The sequence below is a fragment of the Acromyrmex echinatior genome, chromosome 4 (genome assembly GCF_024713525.1).
Source record: "Acromyrmex echinatior isolate Ae372 chromosome 4, ASM2471352v2, whole genome shotgun sequence".
Lineage (NCBI taxonomy): Eukaryota > Metazoa > Arthropoda > Insecta > Hymenoptera > Formicidae > Acromyrmex > Acromyrmex echinatior.
In genome coordinates, this window is record NC_141855.1 from 360,878 (window position 1) to 382,397 (window position 21,520).

At 37.1% G+C, this 21,520-nt stretch overlaps 1 protein-coding gene across 2 annotated transcripts in view; it reads right to left on the reverse strand.

Annotated features, from left to right (window-relative positions):
* Ipk1 (Inositol phosphate kinase 1) overlaps positions 1 to 20,828 on the reverse strand; it is a 101,708-nt gene extending 80,880 nt beyond the window's left edge. Inside the window, exon 1 of one of the 2 annotated variants that reach the window (XM_011058678.2) lies at positions 20,378 to 20,828. The gene's annotated coding sequence lies outside the window, so the exon portion shown is untranslated. The remainder of the gene's footprint in view (positions 1 to 20,377) is intronic. The other variant, XM_011058677.2, reaches the window with a different exon arrangement.
* Between the last annotated feature and the right edge of the window lie 692 nt (positions 20,829 to 21,520).

The window sequence follows — 21,520 nt, forward strand, 5'->3', positions numbered from 1 at the left end:
CATCGCGAAAGTCGCAGTTATTTAAAAAAAAAAGGAATTTGATCGGCGCGACATACGGCAGGCGAGATTGTTAATTTTCGTTTCGGTAATCAATCTGTAAGGTCAAATGTCGCGATGCGATGCGGTCTGAACTGCAACGCGAATGCATTCTCGCGGGACTTCCATGCCACGACTCGATCGCCATCATCTCGATTAATAGCGTCTGGTACGTACAGCTTCATATCAGTCGCAGCGTTGCCACGTTATTGCGCTCGGTAATTCAACAGATGCTCAACTGAAGCGTCTGCCAAGGGCAGAAACGATCGCGACCGTCGAACGAATACGTGGCAATTTGTTTCGGGAAGCGCAATTTCGACGTTGCGCGGTACAGTAGACTGACTGTAGAGAATTCTCTCGGTTACCCTCGGCTTTCCCTCGTACCGATACAACTTCCAATTTCTGACGTGATCGATTCACAGCGCGGACCTGCGAAGTGCGAACTCGTAGGCGAATGAACTCTTTAGAGGCAGACGGCGTAACTTTCGCGCGGAAACAGCATCGCATAAATAATCTAATGGTTTCTTTGTTACCATCGAGTCAAACGTATACTTATTTCAAATCACGTCGCGGAGACGCAACGCGAGACGTAAATATACAGGGTGTTAGTTAAGTATGTTGCCATACTCAACAGAATGATTCTTTGGTTTATTTCAAGTAAAAAAGTCCATATAAATATGTGTCCTAAACGACTTAGTTTCCGAAATAAAAAAATTTTAACGTGTAGTAATCTGTTTATTTGAAAAACAAAAACAGACTTCAGTTATTCCGATGAAATGAAACAATTAGATGAATTGTTGAAAATGTCCATCTTGCGCCATGATACATTCATCGAGCCTTTTTCTCAAAGATTGACGTACACGCTCAAAGATACCAGGTGTATTGCCTCGCATGAAGCAACTATTCGATTCCTCAAATTATTCTTATTCTCAATTGGGATGATATAAACCGATGATTTCAGACGCCCCCAAAAGAAATAATTGAAAGGATTTAAGTCTGGTAATCTAGAAGGAGTCTATTTTTGATTTTGTGACTTTAACTTTGATTTTGTCACTTTGTTTACGGTTGTACGAAAGTCGAAAAGTCTTCTACCATTTTGCAATTTTCACAATAGTTAACAGGATATTAATTATTAAAAATTGCCAAATATTGGTCTTGAATAATTTTTTACTCAAATACTATCAACTTTACAGAAAAACTGCAAGAGACAAAAATCATTTATTTTCTTCTCATAAAGGTCTGAGAATTTTTTCAGAATTTTTTAATATCGTATTTTCTCATGTTAGTAAAAAAAAGAAAATGCAGTACTAAAAAGTTGATAAAAAATTCTGAAAAAATTCTTAGAACTTTATGAGAAGAAAATAAATGATTTTTGTCTCTTGCAGCTTTTCTGTAAAGTTGATAGTATTTGAGTAAAAAATTATTCAAGATCGATATAATTGCAAAATGGTAGAGGACTTTTCGACTCAGTTTAGTCCTCTCTACCTGCCCATGAAATATTTGGCGATTATTTTCAGACACCCTGTATATATATACACACACACACACACACGCACACACACACAGAGTACGGGGTTTCGTAACCCTGGCTCTCAATGTAGGAACGCAACGTGCATGCGTATATGTCTATCATTCGCCTGATCCTTCCTTCCTCCCAGCTTTTTTTCCTCTCCGCAGTCACTTATCAGGCATCGCGACGCTTTCTCACGCTTTTTCGTCACGCTTGGTCGATCCCCGCACATTCGCCAATAAATCTCGATACGTAAAGTATCTTACAATACGGTGTTACAATTTACATCGTGAACGACGTTAAATCGAGTTCTAATATATGACTTGAGTTCATTTGAATTGATAGACACAACTAATCCATTAACTCAAAAAGTATTCACCCTCTTAAGTTCTTGAATTAATGTAATCTGTTTCGAGATGAACTCGGAAAGAATTAAAAAATATACACAAATATATATTTATATGTATTTATATGTACAGATAAACATTTATTAAATAACATATATATATTTATTTATTTTTTTACAAAAACTGTTAATTTGACTTAACTATCATTTTTTATTGAGTAAATATTTATTTACTGCAAGTAAATGTTTATTTAGAACTATTCAAAGAAATATGTATTAAGATTTAGTAAATTTTTTTTTGTCAGTGTGCTCCTTGTTTATTAAAGAATAATTTATTCTTATATAAAATTAAGAAATAAAAACTAGAAAAAAAATAGCAATGAATCTAAAAACAAAAGTTCACAATTAGTAACATAAAAATTTTGAGATTCTCAGAAATACTGTTAGAACAGAAATGAGACGAAACAATTAAGAATTCATTTAAGTCAGAAATAAAAAAAGAATTATTTTCGGACTCTCTGTGCTATCTGGAAATTCATCATTGCGCAAATCGAGAGAAATTCAAGTAACACGAAGTCACACAGTCATGTGACATTTATAATAGATAACGAAATGCTCGGCAAATTACGGCGCGTAATTATCGTTGATTGCCACGAATCTTTCAATTTCTAAATTAACTGGAATTAAATCATAATCAAAAAAATCATCACGCAAACGATCATTATCGCAAAGTTTCATCGCTGATCATTTCATCAACTGCATATCTAAGAAATATTATTACGCTCAGTAAAATTTCGAATGATTGTATCGAAGAAAGTTAGCAGCGATTATTTTTGCAACGTAAATACACTGACATTTTCATCGACGATCATAGTTGTGACTTATCTTTCGGATTATATCGGAAAGCCTATAATATCGGTCGTAACTTCGTCTAACTGCATCTCTAAGCTCTGAATCGGCAGGCATGAATAGCGCGACGCCATTAAACTTCGGGTAATAATAACATCTGAATGCAGTCATCATCGCGATATGCAATCGAATTTAGTGTCAACGTTCCTTGCTCGCGAAGAAAACGAAACGCATGAATAGAGAAGCGACGCGAATTACGTGGATTGAATAAAGAGCCGAACGTGCAAATTTTGCAAGTATCGCACCATTATAGTGAATGGACGGTGATAGAGGATGAATGAAATATACAATAAAAGAATTATACGCACTGATTCACATCATAACGTATTTATTGCCGGTGATAGAAAAGATTTATTCGCGTTAATTCTGCGTTAATTTTGTTAGTCCGATTTATCCGTCGATGAACTTTGACATTGCATAATCAGTTTGTATCGCAAATTATCGCGGATTGAAAGAACCTGCTATTTTCACATAATAGGAGATATACGAGCTACATAATTATAAATTCGCAATCACTTTCAAACGTATCGCTGAATGTACCAGCTTTACAAATAGCACGCCGTCAATAAATTGCATCAACATCGATCAGCCATATGACTCGTGATACCCTTTTGTACGGACAATCGATCAATAATCTCCATGTACAGACAATAATCGTAAAAGTTATCCGTCGTCGTATGCAAAGGCAATCTATTCCTTTATTAGAGCAGACAGGGTATCGCTAATCGAACACATTTTTGAGGACGGCTGTATGCACCATTAAACTGTTGTAAGCACGAAATCGTATCGATATCAACGGTAGCTCATGATTAAATAGAAACGCGATGTTATTAGGCCCAAATGGAGCATTTCTGTGATCGATAAGTAACTCGCTCTTACGTAACACAGATACACGCGAGCGAGCAATGTTGTATGTAACATAAATGGTTTAAACACGATGCCAGAATAGATAATCATTAACAATGAGCGTCACTGTACCTTTGTCGATTTTTATCGTCGAACGACATGGATATATGACGTAGCAATCGTAAAATGTTACACGACGGTCTTTTTCAGAGATATATAAATAGTCATTCGAAGCAAAATACGTACATCTATTCGTTCACTCCTTTCGCGCTCATTATGGACTAATGATCAGATTACTACGAGAAAAATCGCAAAGGAAAGTGATGACAAGTACTTGCAGTACTTTACAACGGAAATGAGTTTCCGTTCCTTCGCAGCTGTTGGATAAATTGATTCTCGGTTAATCTTAAGCGACGTACAAAATCACGAAATAAATCTGCGCGAACAGTCGCGAAGCAAGATTGTAAAGTGATTGGAGTTAATTCTTAGTATTACGATAATTTTCCGATCCTTCGCTACACACGATGAGTCATTCACGTCCCAGGTTAATTTTCATCATTTAATAAATAGAGAAAAATTATTAAGAGTGATTCTTATATATATATATATATATATATATACTTCAACATCAGAAAGCATTTATAAAGTAAATATCTTTTTTAATTACATTAATTATATTTATTTTTATTTTTTTAATTATATTAAGTATTTTTTTTAATTATATAAATAAATAATTGATTACTTAATGCTCCTAGGTTTTTTAAAAAGAAAAAGAAATGAAAGACACGTGTACTACATAGAGATTCTCAAAAAATTGGACACCTATACTTAGCTATATTTTTAATAAATTCTACATAAGATAAAATGATATCCATGCCTCTCTTTAATTGATGTCCAATCTCTTGAGGATCTCGAATGTGTATTAAGGTAATGATTTATAAAGGACAATAATTTCTTTCGACGCATCTTCACGCATCTTTACGTTCGCGAGCGAGTCGTTACGTGTCGCGATAACAGCTGGAGGCGTAACGGAGGGACGGTATAGCGTTATTTCCGCGAAGCCGGCTTTTTAGCGAGGAAAAGCAGAGCAGAAAAGAAGCTAAGGAGAAAAGAAGGTAAGGAGAAGCACTTCGTGCTTCGCGTAGCCGACAGATCGCACGTCTACGCGATCGCCGAGCAAACCGGTTCTCCTCCTATCCTTCCATCGGCTCTTCATCAACGATTATCGATTAACACTCACAATATTCGTCGAAGTTTAACGCGCAAAATTCACGCAGAGAGCAGAGAGAAAGATTCGACGATATATAAAGAATGAACGACCAAACACATGGTGCAGATCCATCGTTCACCCCATAGCGGCATTGCGCTTATAACATTCGGGGAGTTCGTGTCCATGGTGATTGCCTCTCATGGTCGCTGTAATCCCCCTTCCGAAAGAGAACATTGTTAGGGGGCCCTTCGGATTATAAGCTCGATCCCGTCGAACGAGCTGCACGGTACGCAATCAACACACGCACAGTACGCTTTAATCAGGATTGCCTTCATCATTGTTCTAAGCGTATTGTGGTCTTTCAGCATATAATTATATGCGACAAACGGAAGAAATCTTTTTACTCTCATTATTCTTTCCTCATTTTATCGAAAGTTACTTATATTCGATCGGTGAGATCGGTAAGATGCTCGATACTTGATACTCGTACACTGAATAAGCGTCGACGGCGCAGCGTCGACGGTGTGAAATTGGAGAATTTCCTATTCACGTATTAAGATGGCCCTGTGCGTGGCGTGGGAAGGCCCGGGAAAATTGCGTGCTGCTATGGAGGAAGGGAAGCTAGGTAGGTATGGGGAAAGGGAGGCAGCTAGAAACAGAAGGGAACGACTAGTTGTTGGACGCTCCGTTGAAGCGCGGAGTAGAGAGAGCCCGTCGACAAAGTCTGGAATCGAGGGTCTTTCACGATGAGAGAGCACACCATAACGACCAGGGTGGCAGAGGGAATGGGAACAAAGGGGATCGCGGGGGAGGAGTGCCCGAGGGGTTGAGGGGCCCGTTACGCGATGTAATAGCCTCGCCAAATCTCATTTCGGAAAAACATTTGCGAGGTCGGGAACGGTTAAAAAATTGCGCGAGTCAGAGAATGTGAAGTAAATGAGATATATTCCGGGATAAGCAAACACGAATTGTAGTACTGCAGAGAAAGGGAGAAAGAGAGAGGGGAACAGAGGGGAGAAATAAAGGCGTTTTTTCGTTGTTCTAATGCAAGCCATCTAAGAATATAAAAATAAGAGAAAAATGTAAGAACAGAAATATGCAATCAAAGAATTCTTTAATTGTATATTTCTGTTCTTATATTTTATAGTTCTTATAGTTTTATTATTCAGTTTCTGCGGCTAGCGATATGATACTTTCCCTGAAATTTTTCTACTCGGAAAAATAATACAACGAAAAGAAATCAAGCTATAATTTTAAGTGAATTTTTAATAGTTTTATAATTTTAGGTTAAACAAATAATTCTGAAATAAAATATGAAAATAAATTATATACAATACAAAAAGATAAATATATGGTAATAAGCTAATGAGAGTCCGCGATGATAAACGGCGCAATTATTTAGTGAGCAATCAATACTCAGATATTGGATTGATGTCTTCTTTATTTTGAACGTTTCGACTATCTTTGGATTCCTCCTCAGCAAGAATGATACAAGTGTAATTAGCTCACATGTCCATAAGTCACTCGCAAATTGACAAAAATGTAGCGTTGTTAATCTGACATTTTTTTAAAAACAAATCTTATTAAAGTGATATATACGTAAACAATTCAAATTTTATTGAACATGTTAAAACTTAAAAAGTAGAATTGTTAAAATCAAATATAAAGATCACACATTTTTAGGACACACGTCCGTGTACGACGACGTGTCGCTCAGATATGAACTATTCTCGAAAAAGGTCATACAGTAAATTTTAAAACAAATTTGCAAATATGACGAACAAAACACGTATAAACGTGTATAGTTGTTAATTCAAACCAATAAAAACCGCAATAAATTATTGTATAAGAATGAAAAATTGTCAAAATTATTAAAATTGTAAAATAAAGAATTACATAATAAAAAGGAAAAAAAATTCAATACATATCTCGTTAAACATACCTTGTTACATTTTCCGTCAATCAATAAAACTTTGTGAAAATAAATTAATAAACTATAAATCTAAAAAGATTTCTGAACATCAGTCAGGAGAAATATTGAAGCATCACTGCACAGATATGATGAAGACCTTCTGTATCTGAACGTAAATTAAGATCATCCTTTGCATGTGTATGAATGCCATTTCCGAAATCTTATCTTGATCTTTGTTCAAAAATTTCTCCTTATCTAAAATTTGGATGCTCTCCCAATCGAAGTCATGTGAAAATTCAATAAATTATTAGGTGTTGGAATTAATTCGTAGCGTTTTTAATGAAAGAATGTTATTTATTTCACATGAGCATTAAAAAATACATTAATGAAAGTACTTCCCATCACTTGTAAAACGCTACGAATTAATTCCAACACCTAATATATAAAAGCGGAAAGATAAGATATGATGAGAAACGGATAAGTGAGAAAGACAGAGAGAGAGAGAGAGAACGAATTTTTGCGCAACTTGTGTCACGACGGAAATGCATGCAGGTTTCTCCGGTAAAAGCGACGCGAAACATTACTCGTCTACGAATGCTCTTCTCGCCGATGCGACGCGACGTCGACCTCCTTCAGAGCGTCGCTCCGACAGCGACGAGCGTCGCGCGTGTAAAACAATCGACGGACGCGGGAAAAGAGAACGGAGTCAACCAAATCGCGTTCTATGGTGAAGGCATCGGGTGAGAAGACGGGCTTTTATCTACGTACAACTTAAAGCCCGCGAACGTGCGCATTGAGCACGCTTGCTCACGCGTCGGATTATGTATTATACGTGTGCTTCGCATCAACGCTCCGCGGATATAATTACAGAGAATATTAAATAAAATACGGGATATGTATAGCTCAGGGGATAATTTCAGTTTTCAATCGCGTAAGCGTTTCATCTCGATAAGGATCGTATACGTAAGCCGGGACCTTTATGTTTAACGTAAATACTTTTGACGTCACGGTTTAAAACGGCCGATGCGTAGGTATCGATGTAGGTATCAGCGACCCTTAATACAACACGTAGGGTTGTTTTTTAGCAAGAGATATAGATGACACATATATAGATGAATTATTTTTTTCCTTGTTATTTATTTGTTGCTTTGTTAAATATCAAAAGAGAGCAATTTTTGTAACCCAATTCTTTGAATTAAATAGCATCATGTTATTTTTAACTTCTCCAAGTGTGTCGAAATATAAATCAATCCATTTTTGCGATTAGTTTCAAAGTAAATATTGACGTATGCACTTACAATTAGTAAATAATAAACTATAAATTTAATACGTTTTAGTTAAATTGTTTAATTTCATCGTTTTAGTCAAATTAACGATGTATACTGTTTTTTATTACACAGAAAAAGATAAATTAGAGTAAAGTTATAGTTTACTGATTCGTTCAGCAAAGCTATAGCTTGCTGGATGAGTTCAACATTTGTAACTAAGAAAATATGGTTCAACGAAGAAATTATGTCTGTAAGCAATTATCAGTATGCTAATTTGAATAATTCTTTGCTACAATGGAAATTGCTAACGTAACAAGTTTTCTTCATTATCATAATAAAAGTACACGTCATCTTAGCCAAGTCTTAACGTGTCTTGTTAAAAATTTTCATCTATTTATGGAACTGATGTTTCATAGAAAGTTATCTTTGCTATTACAACAAATGTAATTACCTATAATCGTTAATTTTTATTCAACTATACAACTTTGCTATTTTAACGTAGAAAACTGACTGTCCGTTACTATGGCTGTTAAATTTGCTGAATCAGTGAAGTTTTTAGTTGCTTCAACAAGTCTTTTGCTGAAAAGCACGGAAAAAAGTAATGTAACAATCGATTATTCAGAGATCTTTCTTTCACGAAAGACCCTCCTATCTTCCCTCGGAAGGGAACGAGGGATTTTCTATGAAATTCAGGAGCTCCCGTTTCTCATACACGCCATGACCAACGGGAGCGCATCGGCTGGAAGGAAATTACGGAATTGACTCGCGCGAGTCAAAGCGGAGCACATTTGAATACGCGGGTGGCTCTTACTGGCGTTACTAGATCGTCCTGCCCCGTTCCATTAACCGGAGAAATTCTCTCGGTGGTGACCAACTTTCGTCGACCGGGGATCGAAACCCCGAGAGAGAGAGATATCTTCCACTCGCCTCTCGATCTCTCCTCAAGCAGAGATGAAGAGAGAGACGAAGAGATGCGGCGGCTTCGCGAGCTGCAAAATCGGAGAATTCGCTCGCGCGGAGAATTCGTGACTCCCGGCGCGGATCGGCCGCGCCGGTGTTGCCGAATTTTCTCTCCCGAGAAGAAAAAAAATGGCTGCTTCTCGCGTATGTGTGGTCCGCATGAAAGTGTGTATGCTGTTACAGAGAAGGGGAGCATACGCGCCGGGAGAGATAGAATGAGAGAACGAGGGGGATATGGGGAGAGGAAGAGGGGGACCGTATGAAAGCCACTGGAACAGGGTAGGGTAGGGAAGAGACAGGGGAGATTACCAATAGCGTAAGACTGAGATATAATTTTCAGTCAAGTTGTTGTTGCTACGGATATATATGTTAGAAGACGTCGTCGTTGTTAATCAGACAAGTTTCACGAGCTTAGCGAATAACACGGCGAGACGCCTTCGATTCAACATTGAGAGAAAGTATCTAACTATACTGAAAAAAATGTTAATAAATATAATGTCGTTTAAATGTAAGTTCTCAGTAAATGTAAACGTATATTTATTTGACGCGAATCATTAATTTCATTAAACTATCGTTTTTCTTATTGAGTAAATATTTACTTAGAATACAATCACTCAAACAACTATCACTCAAAGAGAGAAATATGTATTAAAATTCAGTCAATTTCGTTCAGTGTATCAACCTCTATCACAGCTTTGTGGAAACATTTACATCCGAAGAATATCAGCAACTCACGAGAATATCAAGGAAAATTTATCTATCGAGCAAAACGGATGAAGCCGTAATGAAAAATCGATCGTATCTCACAGAAATAGAGTATAGTGTAAGTAATGAAGCAAGATTTCGGTATCAATGTATTATCGTGCACCGTGCAACTTCAACCCGAACGAGCGATCTTTCACGGTCTGTCATTAAAATTCGACGTAAGCGACTTTCGCCGGCAGATGCACGATAATATCGCAGCGGGTCTCAAGTCTCAAGTCGCATCGCCCGTCGTTCTCCCGGTTCTCGCTTTTTGCGAATACGTTGACAAAAGGAACCACCGCATCGGGCCGAGCGATCTCGACGGATATTCTCGAGGGCCTCCCCTTGCGATTACGCCAATGAGTCGACCCAGCGAGGCAGGACGGACGGACGGACGGACGAACAGTCGTGAGTCGGCTGCGCTGTTGCCAAGCGGAAACCACAAACCGGCGGCGGCATTTTCTTCTTCCACGAAGACATGGACGGACAACGCGTTCCGCTCGCCTACCGTGTTACCTCGTGCAGCTCGTAGTGCCTTGTACACGTAGGAGGAGGCACCCGGCGGAAGGGGTGGCACGGGGGTTGGCAACGCCAACCAAGGATCGAAATACAATCGGCCAGAAGATATGAATAATGAGACGGACTACGGAGGATCCGACGCCGACGCGCAATAAGACGCTCCGCTCGCGCGTTGCTGTGAAGAGCAACGAGCCAGAATAACGCAAATAGGAGTGCATAATCTAATGCAAAATATTAGGTGTGATAAAAACAAAGCAAATTCCTCTCTCGCAAATTTTATTTTATTTATTAATATTAAGTGTAGTAAAAAGAAAATTATTTTTCCAATAGATGGCTTTAGTAATATGTTGGAAAAATAATGGATTTCTTTTTACTACACCTAATATTAATAAATAAAATAGAATTTGCGAGAGAGGCTTTTTCATTGTTTTCATTTGTTATTTCTTGAAAATGTTATCGGTCGCCTTCGCCAATGTATCGTCAATGATCCGTTTACGACGCCTGAATTAATAGCCCGGTAATTCTGCGGATAAAAAAAACAGATGAAAAAAATACGCTTATATTTATATACGTAATTTCGTTATCAGGACAAATAAGCGATAATAATGATCATTATACATTGTCTCTATTCAGTTGTTAACGCTCTTTTAATCCTATACATATATAATGCAATGAACGCAACCTTTTTAATCTCGATGCGTCACAAACAGATTTATGAAACTCCAATTACACCCGTCGTCACAATTTAATATAAACAAATTACTTTTCATTTTCGACTGTTATTTCCAAGTATTTACTTCATTGTACTTCCAAATACAGTTCCTACGCTGGAGCGCTTTTAAACGCTTACGTCTCATCTCTCGCATTAAATAGAAAATTATTAACTGCTCATATTTTTGCGTAACAAAGGAAATTTCGATCACGTGGCAAATACACGAGCGCAAGTTTTGTATATGGCATTCAAATTAGTTAAAACAATTATGTCACGCGCTAAAATTAAACCGACCGTTTCGTCAAGCTGAATAAAATAATAAATGTGTAAATTTAACCGATCGTAGATATATAGAGACGCGAATCAGATTGAATGGGATACATTAAAAAAAGACGACTCATTAGATCTCTTGCAACATATATCGTAATGAGAAAAAAAAGAGTTTGGTACGGTGAAAAAAATTTTAATCTTTGAATAGTACATATAAATGATTGAATAGTACGTATAAATTTCAATCATTAATGGCTTTTATATCAATTGAATATATATTTACATTTAGTTGGATTATTATTCTAGAATTATTCAAAAAAATATTAAAGTTTATTAAAGTTTAGTATTTTTTTTTATCTGTGACTCTATAATTGCATAGTAAAATAATTATGGTTAATAGAAACTTTATTTTAAAAATTATCACTATATGTATTAATAATAATCACATATATGTGCAATGCTCTCAAAATTTTGGCATAAATTATAATAATTTCAAATGTTAATACAGTAAAATATCGAGATATAAATGGTAAATAAAATAAATATTTTTATTCAGTAAATGCAATCGCGAGAAAAAATAACTATTTTCTTAAATTCATTTACTATTTATATAGTAATAATAACTGAAAAATATAATAAAAACTAATGATTTTCAGTGAAGCAATAACTATTATTAATAGCGTAATAGATTGTATTTATAACAAATAGAAAATTGATTGAAGCAACTATAAATATATATCACAAAAAAATGACTATAAATTCTAGTTAAATTATGGAAATTGCAACAATTTTTTTCTCTCAGTGCGTTTTCAGAGAATTCGAAAGCGCGATATACAATAGAATAAAAAACGACGAATTACGTGCGATCGAATTAGGTTTAACGATTGTTTCAGTGAACACCCGCTTGCACATTTCCGTGTTGCCTACGTTGAAACTAACGCACGCGAAACACGTAGAATTTTGTAGGAAGTGATTAGAATTTCAGCTGCGTAAAACCATTACCAGACTTCCTCGTACACCCGTTTTCTACACGGGCGAACGAGGTCATATATTACAAGGGACACGCTATAGATACCGTATTCATAATGAATTATTTCTCCGATATTGAATACGTTGCGAAAAATATATCAAATTCGCGTGAATTTCCGATAGCTGTTCAAAAGAGTGGCAAATCATAGAAGAATTGCACAAAGCAGATGTGCGATTAAATTTCAACGCAAAATAACTGCTATTCTATGTAATTGTAAGAAAAATGTAACACAAATCCCAAAATGTTCAAATCCCGCTACAATAATAAATATACAACATAATATGAAGATAAAGGTTGAAAGAGAAAAAGCACAAGACGCAATTTTAATAAATGTTTGCGATGTCACGTAACCGTTACATGTACTTGTTATACACGTGCAACAGCATCATCGGATCTCGCTTATGTATTAATAAAAATATATAATAAAGTACAGTCAAGAACGATATGCAGGATACTTTGACACAACACAAATTGATTCTCAAATTCATCTTTCGCGAATCTCTCGCGTTTTCCCAGCCATTATTCCTGATGCTCCGTTTATTTTATATAATCATAATTTTGCTTCTTTTTGCGTATTACGAAACACGTAATTTGACATCAGGATTTCGTCAGAAAAAGAGAGTCACGGTGGAAAAAGCTTCGGAAACCACCGAGGTAGGCATCGGCCGGACACGGAGAGTGAAATAACAGAGAAACAACGCGGCGCAGCGGGATATGATGCGCAACGGTAATATAAAACAACGACGAACGCGAGAGCGCACGGAAAACAATACGAAATTGCGCAAAAATGAGCGGTGGAATAGAAACCGAAATTACACCCGGCCATTCTTTCTGATTTCGCCGCGAAGCGACGCGACAGTTAAACGTATCCTGCGGAGATAGACGTATAATAGCGTCGCTTCTCGTGATTTTATGTCGAGGTGAATTTTTATGAAAAAATTAGCGAAATTAGCGAAATTAGCAACGCGACGCGTTTTCATAAATTCCGACAATAAAACTGCGAGCTTCGCAAAGTCGTAGACATTCAGTATTGGATAGACAAAGATATATTATAATGCTCAACCCACGAATAGTAACACGGAAATACGTACGTACGACACATATCCGGATGTGTGTTGCTGAGTCGGTTGCTTTCATCCACATAAATTTGTGGACTGTGTCGTAGACTAACCAATCAGAAAGTTCCTTCCACCCTCCCGTGACGATTCGATTGCGTGAGTTAAACACGTAAACAAACGTTCTCTCTGTTTCTCTCTTATGGACAATATGGCAGGAAGTTTCGCAAAAATGACGTTCCCGGAGACAATGGAGACTCGACTTTTTCCGGCAGATGCGCGTCGCATAGGTAATTAGCGTCGGTGTAATTTCATTGAGTTAGATCATCGATCGATACGTCTTTTGTATCATCAAAGCAACATCTTTCTGAATGATTGAAAGATGTGGAATAATGTGATACATCGATCAACATGGAAATATCACGTGGAAAAATTGAATTGTGTAAAAAAAGGATGTTTTGCTGAAGTAAAAGTCTAAAAATTTAGCCAGAAACAGAGAGATCTGAAAATAATTTTGTTGGATCATCAAAATAATTACGCAAGACACTCAAACTGGTTGCTAGAATGTTAAAACTTGCTACAGCATTGCTCATCATGCCTTGGATTACTATATAATTATTTAGGTCGGTATTCGTAGTCTATTCTTATTTGAAAACAGTCTTAAGTAATGCCTTAAGATGTTAATACGGCACTGTAATTGGCTTATAACGTCTTAAGGCTTACTTAAAACGTCTTAAATATAATATGAGAATCGACTATGAATACTGGCCTTAGAAGAGACAACAAAATTATTTTCAGATCTACATCTAACTAAATTTTAGATTTCAGCAAAATCTTTCTTTTTTTATAATTTAAAAAGACTATGTGCGCTGCTGTGCGGAACTGATTACGTATACGACAGCATTAATCTTCATGAAAACGTGAGGATCTATTTTTAAAATCGTACTTGAATAAGGTCTATTATAACTCATTATTTCATTATATTCCTTATTTCAAAATGACACTCTTTGCGCCACTATTGCCACTATTCTATCAATGTAGATTAATTTTGATCTCGGTTCAATTCTTAAAACTAGAAAAAAATAAAGAGTTAACAATCGAACTAACAATAAGATTGAAATTAAACTACATTAGTAGAAAAGAGCAATAGAGAGGATATAAAGATTAATGATTGTTGCGACGCAAAAACAACAGTTTCCATATATTTCTGATACGCGTCCGTCGCAAACAGTAATCAAATTTCTGGCAATTCTAAGAAAGAAAAAAAGAAAGAAGGCTACACGACGAGTCTACCGTCGTGTCGTCCTATCTCTCATGGGCCGTGATCTGAAATTTCTTTTGGAGGTTGGATCATCTTGTACAAAATTGCACGCCGCAAGACTGGCGATACAAGACATTTAACAAAATGAACGATACTGGAACGCTATCGTCTAGCAAGCAGAGATAGGCTGCAAAACCGCTAACACAGCTCACGATTACAATTACAGTTACGTGAGCTGGATTTACGTTTCACATCTTGAATTTTCATGAAGGATTTCGTCATGCTCGTGTAGATTTGTTTATATATCCTTAAAATACACAATATCGCAAAATTTTATGTTCAAAGTAAAGTTTTACAATTAAATATTGTTATAATTCGTAAGGATAGCTGAATAAAAAGAAAATTAACGGACAGATATTACAGATAAATCCAGGTTATTACAAATCTGATCGAGTCTGATCTTTTCAATTTTTTAATTTTTTTTTTTTTTTTTGTTATATGGATCACGCACGTCGAAATTATTCCCTTCTGACGTGAAAAAGACGTAGGAATCTCGATAACGGCGCAACTCTTCGACGTAGTTTTCGACAAATTCGTGATGAGTGAAAAAAAGCAACACGATGGAGGCTGATTCCTCCCGCTGATGACCTCGAAGCCAATCGGCAATTTTATGATAGTGTGGTCTCTCGTGTTCGCATTTGTGAGAACGAGAGAGGGAGAGAGAAGAGAGAGAAGGCGTAGTTGCCAGGTCTCTCACCAAGCTGTAGACCATCCAAATAACGCTCCTCCAGAGCCCTCCGGGCCTCTCTCTTCTCTCTTGTGGGCTTTAAGGCGACGCGAGCGCGATATGGACATATCCCTTTAAAGCGCCAGCCAGCGATGCAGCAGTGGTGCTCACGATCGATAGCTCGCGAATTGCGTCGAATCTACGAATCTACGAATCTACGAATAGAAATCCACGTTCGCGTGTAGACTATACCCACCTACCGTCGACTATGCGTAATCTACGTAGACAATGCGTAATCTAGACATCACGCATAATAACTACACTTTCTTCGCTTTTCTCTCGTTTCTTAGAAAACAGAGTTCTCAATCAAACAAATTATGCTCGATTTCACACGAGGTTTCGAATCCAATGATGCATCTATACGCTTATCGAAGAGAATGAATCTTTTTCTCTCTCTCTCTCTCTCTCTCTCTCTCTCTCTCTCTCTCTCTCTCTCTCTTCGAGTGTTTTAAGCGTATTCTGTAATTGCGTAAGCGTAGTTATAAGTAGTTATAACTTTTTATACAGTTGTAAGAATTGATCCAACACTGTCAAATTTAAGGAGAATATTCAATCAGGATTGATCAATTCTTACAATTATAATCAATTAGAATAGAGTTTATTGGGATAGTTTATAGATATATTTTTTTTGCAAGATTTCCCTTATCTGTACACTCTAGATCTAAATTGCCATTATTCAATTTTCATTGCTCCTGTTCTTGTCGATATTATTAATTATATATTACGCAAGTTGTGGGTTGATTCCCGAGTATTACTACACCTACACACAAAAAAATACCAATCTATTGTTAAGAAAAATGATTACTCAATTTACTTTCTTTCTTTTAAGTAACAGTTATCTTTAAGATAATTTTCTTGATAGTAATCTTAATATATATTTGTTTTAAAAAGTTTTTAGAAAACCTCATTACTGTGTACCTAAATTAATTAATTATTTTGAAGAATATTATAACACTGATCGAAGAAACGACTTTATGTATTATAATAAGAGTAAATCGAATTTTATTTAAATCAAATAATCTCGACTAAAGTATATTAAACTTATCAGAATTTAAAATATATTTCGAATATTTAATGTAATATGAACATATGATAGATTTGTAAATATATGAACTTTTGAAATACTCGAAACAAATAATTATTATTTTTCCGTGTATATAATCTCAACGGACTCCAAGAAAAAAAATTGTAGAATAAATTTTCTACAGCACAATTGGCAAAATATCATCCGCATCCGCATCGATGTAACCAACATTCACCAATTCCGAGCATCGCAATGAATCTGGACCGATTACGAGTCTGGAGGTAACAGGAGATATTACGTGGAAAAGAAGTATAAGAAGAAACTCCGTCGATCCATCCGATGGAGCCAAGCCAGGTTTATATACGCATACTCCTCGGTTCCGATCAGGTGTGCCGGCTAAAACCTGTTGGCTCACCTTCCTCCTTCCCTTTGTGAACGAGACAGGTGGTTATAGGGCCCAGCAGCTTTCGAGGAGAGACTGCTCCGACGGGGAGAGAAATAAAAATACAGACAGGGTATATAGAGCGGGGGTGATTGAAGGAAAATCTCGCTGGCGGAGGGGGATCCAATTTTTCCGGTCCGAATGCCGCAGCTACTCGTAAATCCGAGATCGAGATGTAGCGGGGCGCGAGGGAGGAAGAGAAAAGGTTTTACGAGCAAGGGAACGCGCGATGCACGGCGAACAAAGACTTGGTGAACGCGCGCGATGCGCGCGTAACGGAGCGCGTTCGAGATGCGCGGATTTGCGAAACGCGGAATAAGCGGCCCCATTATCGCGAGCAGGCACGGATGAGTCACGGCTTTATAACCGAGTCTTCGAGTCTTCGAGTCTTAAGCTCCACTTTTGCAGTTAGACTCGGTAAGACCTTCCTTCCACGATTTCCCGGGGGTTATCGTCACGGCCATGAAAAAAGGGAAACGGCGGCAACTCCAAGTGAATCAGTCGAGCAGAGTTTCGACCTCTTGCCTCTCTCCGAGGAAATCATTCGACTAATCATCTCAAAATAAATCAAAAAGACAATAGATATCGTCAAATGATTTATTGAACGCTCTAGAAGAGCGTTCTTCTTCCTTCGTGTTTCTATGTAATTTCATTTTATCTTGGTTCAACTAACTTTTCTCTTTCTAGTTCTAAGAATTGGAAAGAGACGAGGAGCAAGTTGATTCGAGATTAAAGTTAATTCACATTGGTAGAAACGGGCATCAAGCGCTAGACAAAAAAAAAACAATTGATAGAATAATAATAATTACAAAAAATATAAAAAAATTCACGGAAAGAATAGAAAATAATAATGATAGTAGTAACTGCAAAGAACAGCATAATAAAAAATAATAAAAGACACACATTTACAATGGAAAATTGAAATAATACATAAAAAATCAGTATCAGGAGCACAAGCGCAAAAAGAGAGAGAGAGAGAAGAGAAAAAACTAATTAAACCGCCTTTATCAAAACGTACGTAAAATATATAATTATAGACAGATGTACTTTATCAAATATGCTTTAGGCTGGGATCTCTTTCAGACAGTCGTTTCAAACGCGTACATCAGAAAGTACCTACAGGCAGTAGTCACGCGACAAAAGAAGAGGAGAACAAGAAAATTACGAATCAATTTATGAATTATAGAGAGTCAGCAGAATCCTGACAGTGTTCTCGGTAAAAGCATAGCGAGTGCGTGTCTTTTTGAAAGAGTATATAAAGGGCAAAACAGGTAGAATGTCGAATTCCCTATAACCGCCATATACCGGGGATACGTTTCGCGCTCTCGCGATTACGTGAGAATCAGAGTCCCAGAGAGCTGTGCGATTCGACTGGCGAGGAGATCGCAGAAGCGAGAACGATTACGTCTATTTTCGCGCGTAACACGCGCGCGGGATTTCCTACGGCTACGCGGTCGCGAAAAATATTGCACCGGACGCACGCATGCGCATATCGCGCGTAGGTCAGCGTTAGCTGTTCGCGAATCGCGAATCGTGAATCGCGCGACGCCGACGACGGTAAGATTCTAGGAGTCACTGACCCCTTGGCCGCTATGCGAAAGGCGGCTATGTATAAGGAAAGTGATAGTTGCGAATACGTACGTCCGATTGTAATACGCCCGTCGCATTATTGCTTCCCCCTTGCCTTGAAGCCGCGATATCGGCTTCCTGTTCGATATTGGTGTATTCAGCTGACAGCTGTCTTTTATGAAAACGCCTCCAGCGAGTTGTCGGGCACGACGACTTTGTTTCCCCTTTTTTTTTCTTCTCTTTTTATTTCGTGGAAGTCGACGATAACGCGGACGTGCGTGCACAGGCGCGCGGAATGATTACATCCCTTTCCTTTAGTGATCCAATCTTGCGTGTGCATCGTGACACATATATAGTATGATCTTATTTATTTGCGGCAAGCACGAAACAAGTATATCGCAAAAATGTGCACTTTGATTTAATTCCCAATTTTTTTTATAATACTTAATAAATATTTGTTTCCTGTAAGTAAACGTTTACTTGGTACTATCGCCAAAGAAATATGTATTAAGATTTATTAAACTTTTCTTCAGTGTACGCTGAGAAAAATGTACTAAATTTCGGTAAATATTTATTTGAATAGTACCCTCTATACACGTTTACTTAGTTAATAAACTCAGATAATCAAGCGTGTTTCAGCAAAATCGTGCAAATATGTAATTGCTTATTACGCTAGCAACTTGCCGTATATTTGTCTTCAACGATTTCGAATATATACCGACATTGCAGCAAGCTGCTTAATGTCAAGATAGCAGCATCAAAGTTACCTCGCTTTATCAGCAATATGATAGAATTGTGTAATCCTACAGATTATTACAAGGTTGTCATAAATTCCTCATCCTACAATTCTATAATTTTTGCTTGATTTTCAGATCAAATTTCATGATTTTCCTGTTGAATTTTTTGTAGTTTCGTCCTTATTTGGAAATCGTCAAATATTTTGTTGAGAGAGCAATTGAACTTAACAATGTAAATTAATTTTGCTGACACTACTTGCATTTAATTGTTAAGTTAATAGTATTCCAAAATTACGTATGTGTGATGTACGCACATTTACTATTTTAAAAGCCAAGAATTTTTATTTTCCAGAAAATTTTGCAAAACTTGCTGACTTTTCCTTGATTTCCCTGACCATTATCAATTTCCTCGACACTTTCATGCTTTCCAGTTTTGTGGCAACCATGTATTATATGGCAACTGAACAGCATAAATTTTAATGATCAAGATTTTTAAGTTGTCAATAAGTTGCTGCATTGGTAAGTTATTTAAAATTCTTATATCATGAAGTCATCAACTTGCCAACAAATGCGGACTTGTTATTCACAATTCGAATAGCAAGATATATTTGTTTGCGAGCAACATGCCAACAACAAGACAAACATGTTGCTTTATCTAGGAATTTTTATTTTATAAAATTATAGTTAAATCAAATTGATGATATAATGATTCTTGTATCAGATAAATATATCTTCATATTTAGTATAAATACTTAGTTGATATTATTCAAATATAAATGATATATTAAAATTTAGTACATCTTTTATTATCGTAAATTTTTTTTACGATGTGTGTATACGCATTATTAATTAATTAAATGCAATAATTAACAGTTTTTACATAAACAATATCGATTTGAAAAAAAGTTAAATATACCTTGTCTAATTAATATAATAATAATCATAAAAAAAATCTCCATGTAGCCGCGGTTACGAATTAGCTAAGAAAAAATAAACCAGCAACTTTCGGAGTCGCCGTTTGAGGGCAGCACGTATCGCGTGGCAACTGCGAGATGGATAATCGAAAAGGCGCTACGAGCACCACCGGTCGACGTGTTACGGAACACGCGGCTTAATTCGGAAATGGCAATTTCTGCTTTTCCAGCGACAATCAGATGAGAGAATGGGAGAGAATCACCGGTCACGTCGTATACCATAAAACAATGCAAAACATATAAATAAAATACTTACATGTTCACCTCCGCGTTACTCCACTGACGTTACGTTCGAACTGCAACCGCCGTATCCAACCGCCAACCGTTGCCAGGACGCGGGAGCTGAGCTTCGTCGTTTTCGCCAAAAGATTCACGATGAATTCACGTCGCGTGTACACCGAGCAACACACACGCGTGCGTACACTTCCGCGGCGTCGCGACGCCGTCCGTCGACACGCGTCAAAGCCGACCGCGATCGTTTTACCCGTCGTTGGAACGGAGATGCGCGACCGCACCGCGTAAACGAGCCTGTCAATCGCAAGACAGCCGCATGGCATGGCGACCGCGGGCGCAACTCAGAGCGTACGGCGCTTTAAACGCTACGTCACCGTCTCGGGCAAGCCGCTCATTGGCCGCCGCGGCGACCGCCGGCCAATCGGACGCGCGCTCACAGAATCGCGCGGGAAAGGCAAAGTGCTCGGTTCCCGTTATTGCCGTCGCGCGCCGAAACTCAACTGCGAATAGCAGGAAGCGATTCTTCAACCGGTCGTTCGTTTCGTTGGCGCCGATACTTGAACAAAAGCGAGCGCCGACGATGATGATCTCCGTTCGAAATTTCGCGCCCAAAAATCTTGTGTTTCGTTAATTTTAAATATATCGTATTTAATTATCGCACTAACGTTTCATTTATTTGAAGTAAGAAAAAATTGCGTTTGAATTTAAATTGCTGTTTAATTATTTAGACATTCGGATGAAATTTCGTGAATTGGGTGAAAAAGCAAGATCGATTTTTAAAGTTGATTATTTGTTATTTCGTAGCTGATAATAGCTAAATACTTATTCATCTATCTATAAACAAAGTTTTTTATCAAAAAAAAAATTAAATTCTCGATTTTAGACGACAAATGCCCGTTTACACCAATGTAGATTATAATTGCTTTAATCTTAATACAATTTTTTATCTTTTTCTTTCTTATAGAACTAGAAAAAATAAAACTAAGATTACATTGAACTAAGATTAAAGTTAATCCGTGTTGGTGAAAATAAGCATTATTTGAATTAAATAACAATATCGTTCTACCAATGTAGAGTAATAAAGTTAATTTAATTATTTTTAATTTCTTTTTAAAAGAGATCTGTTCGCTTTGTTTTTTCTTTTTACCTTCGGCATCTTCGCTTT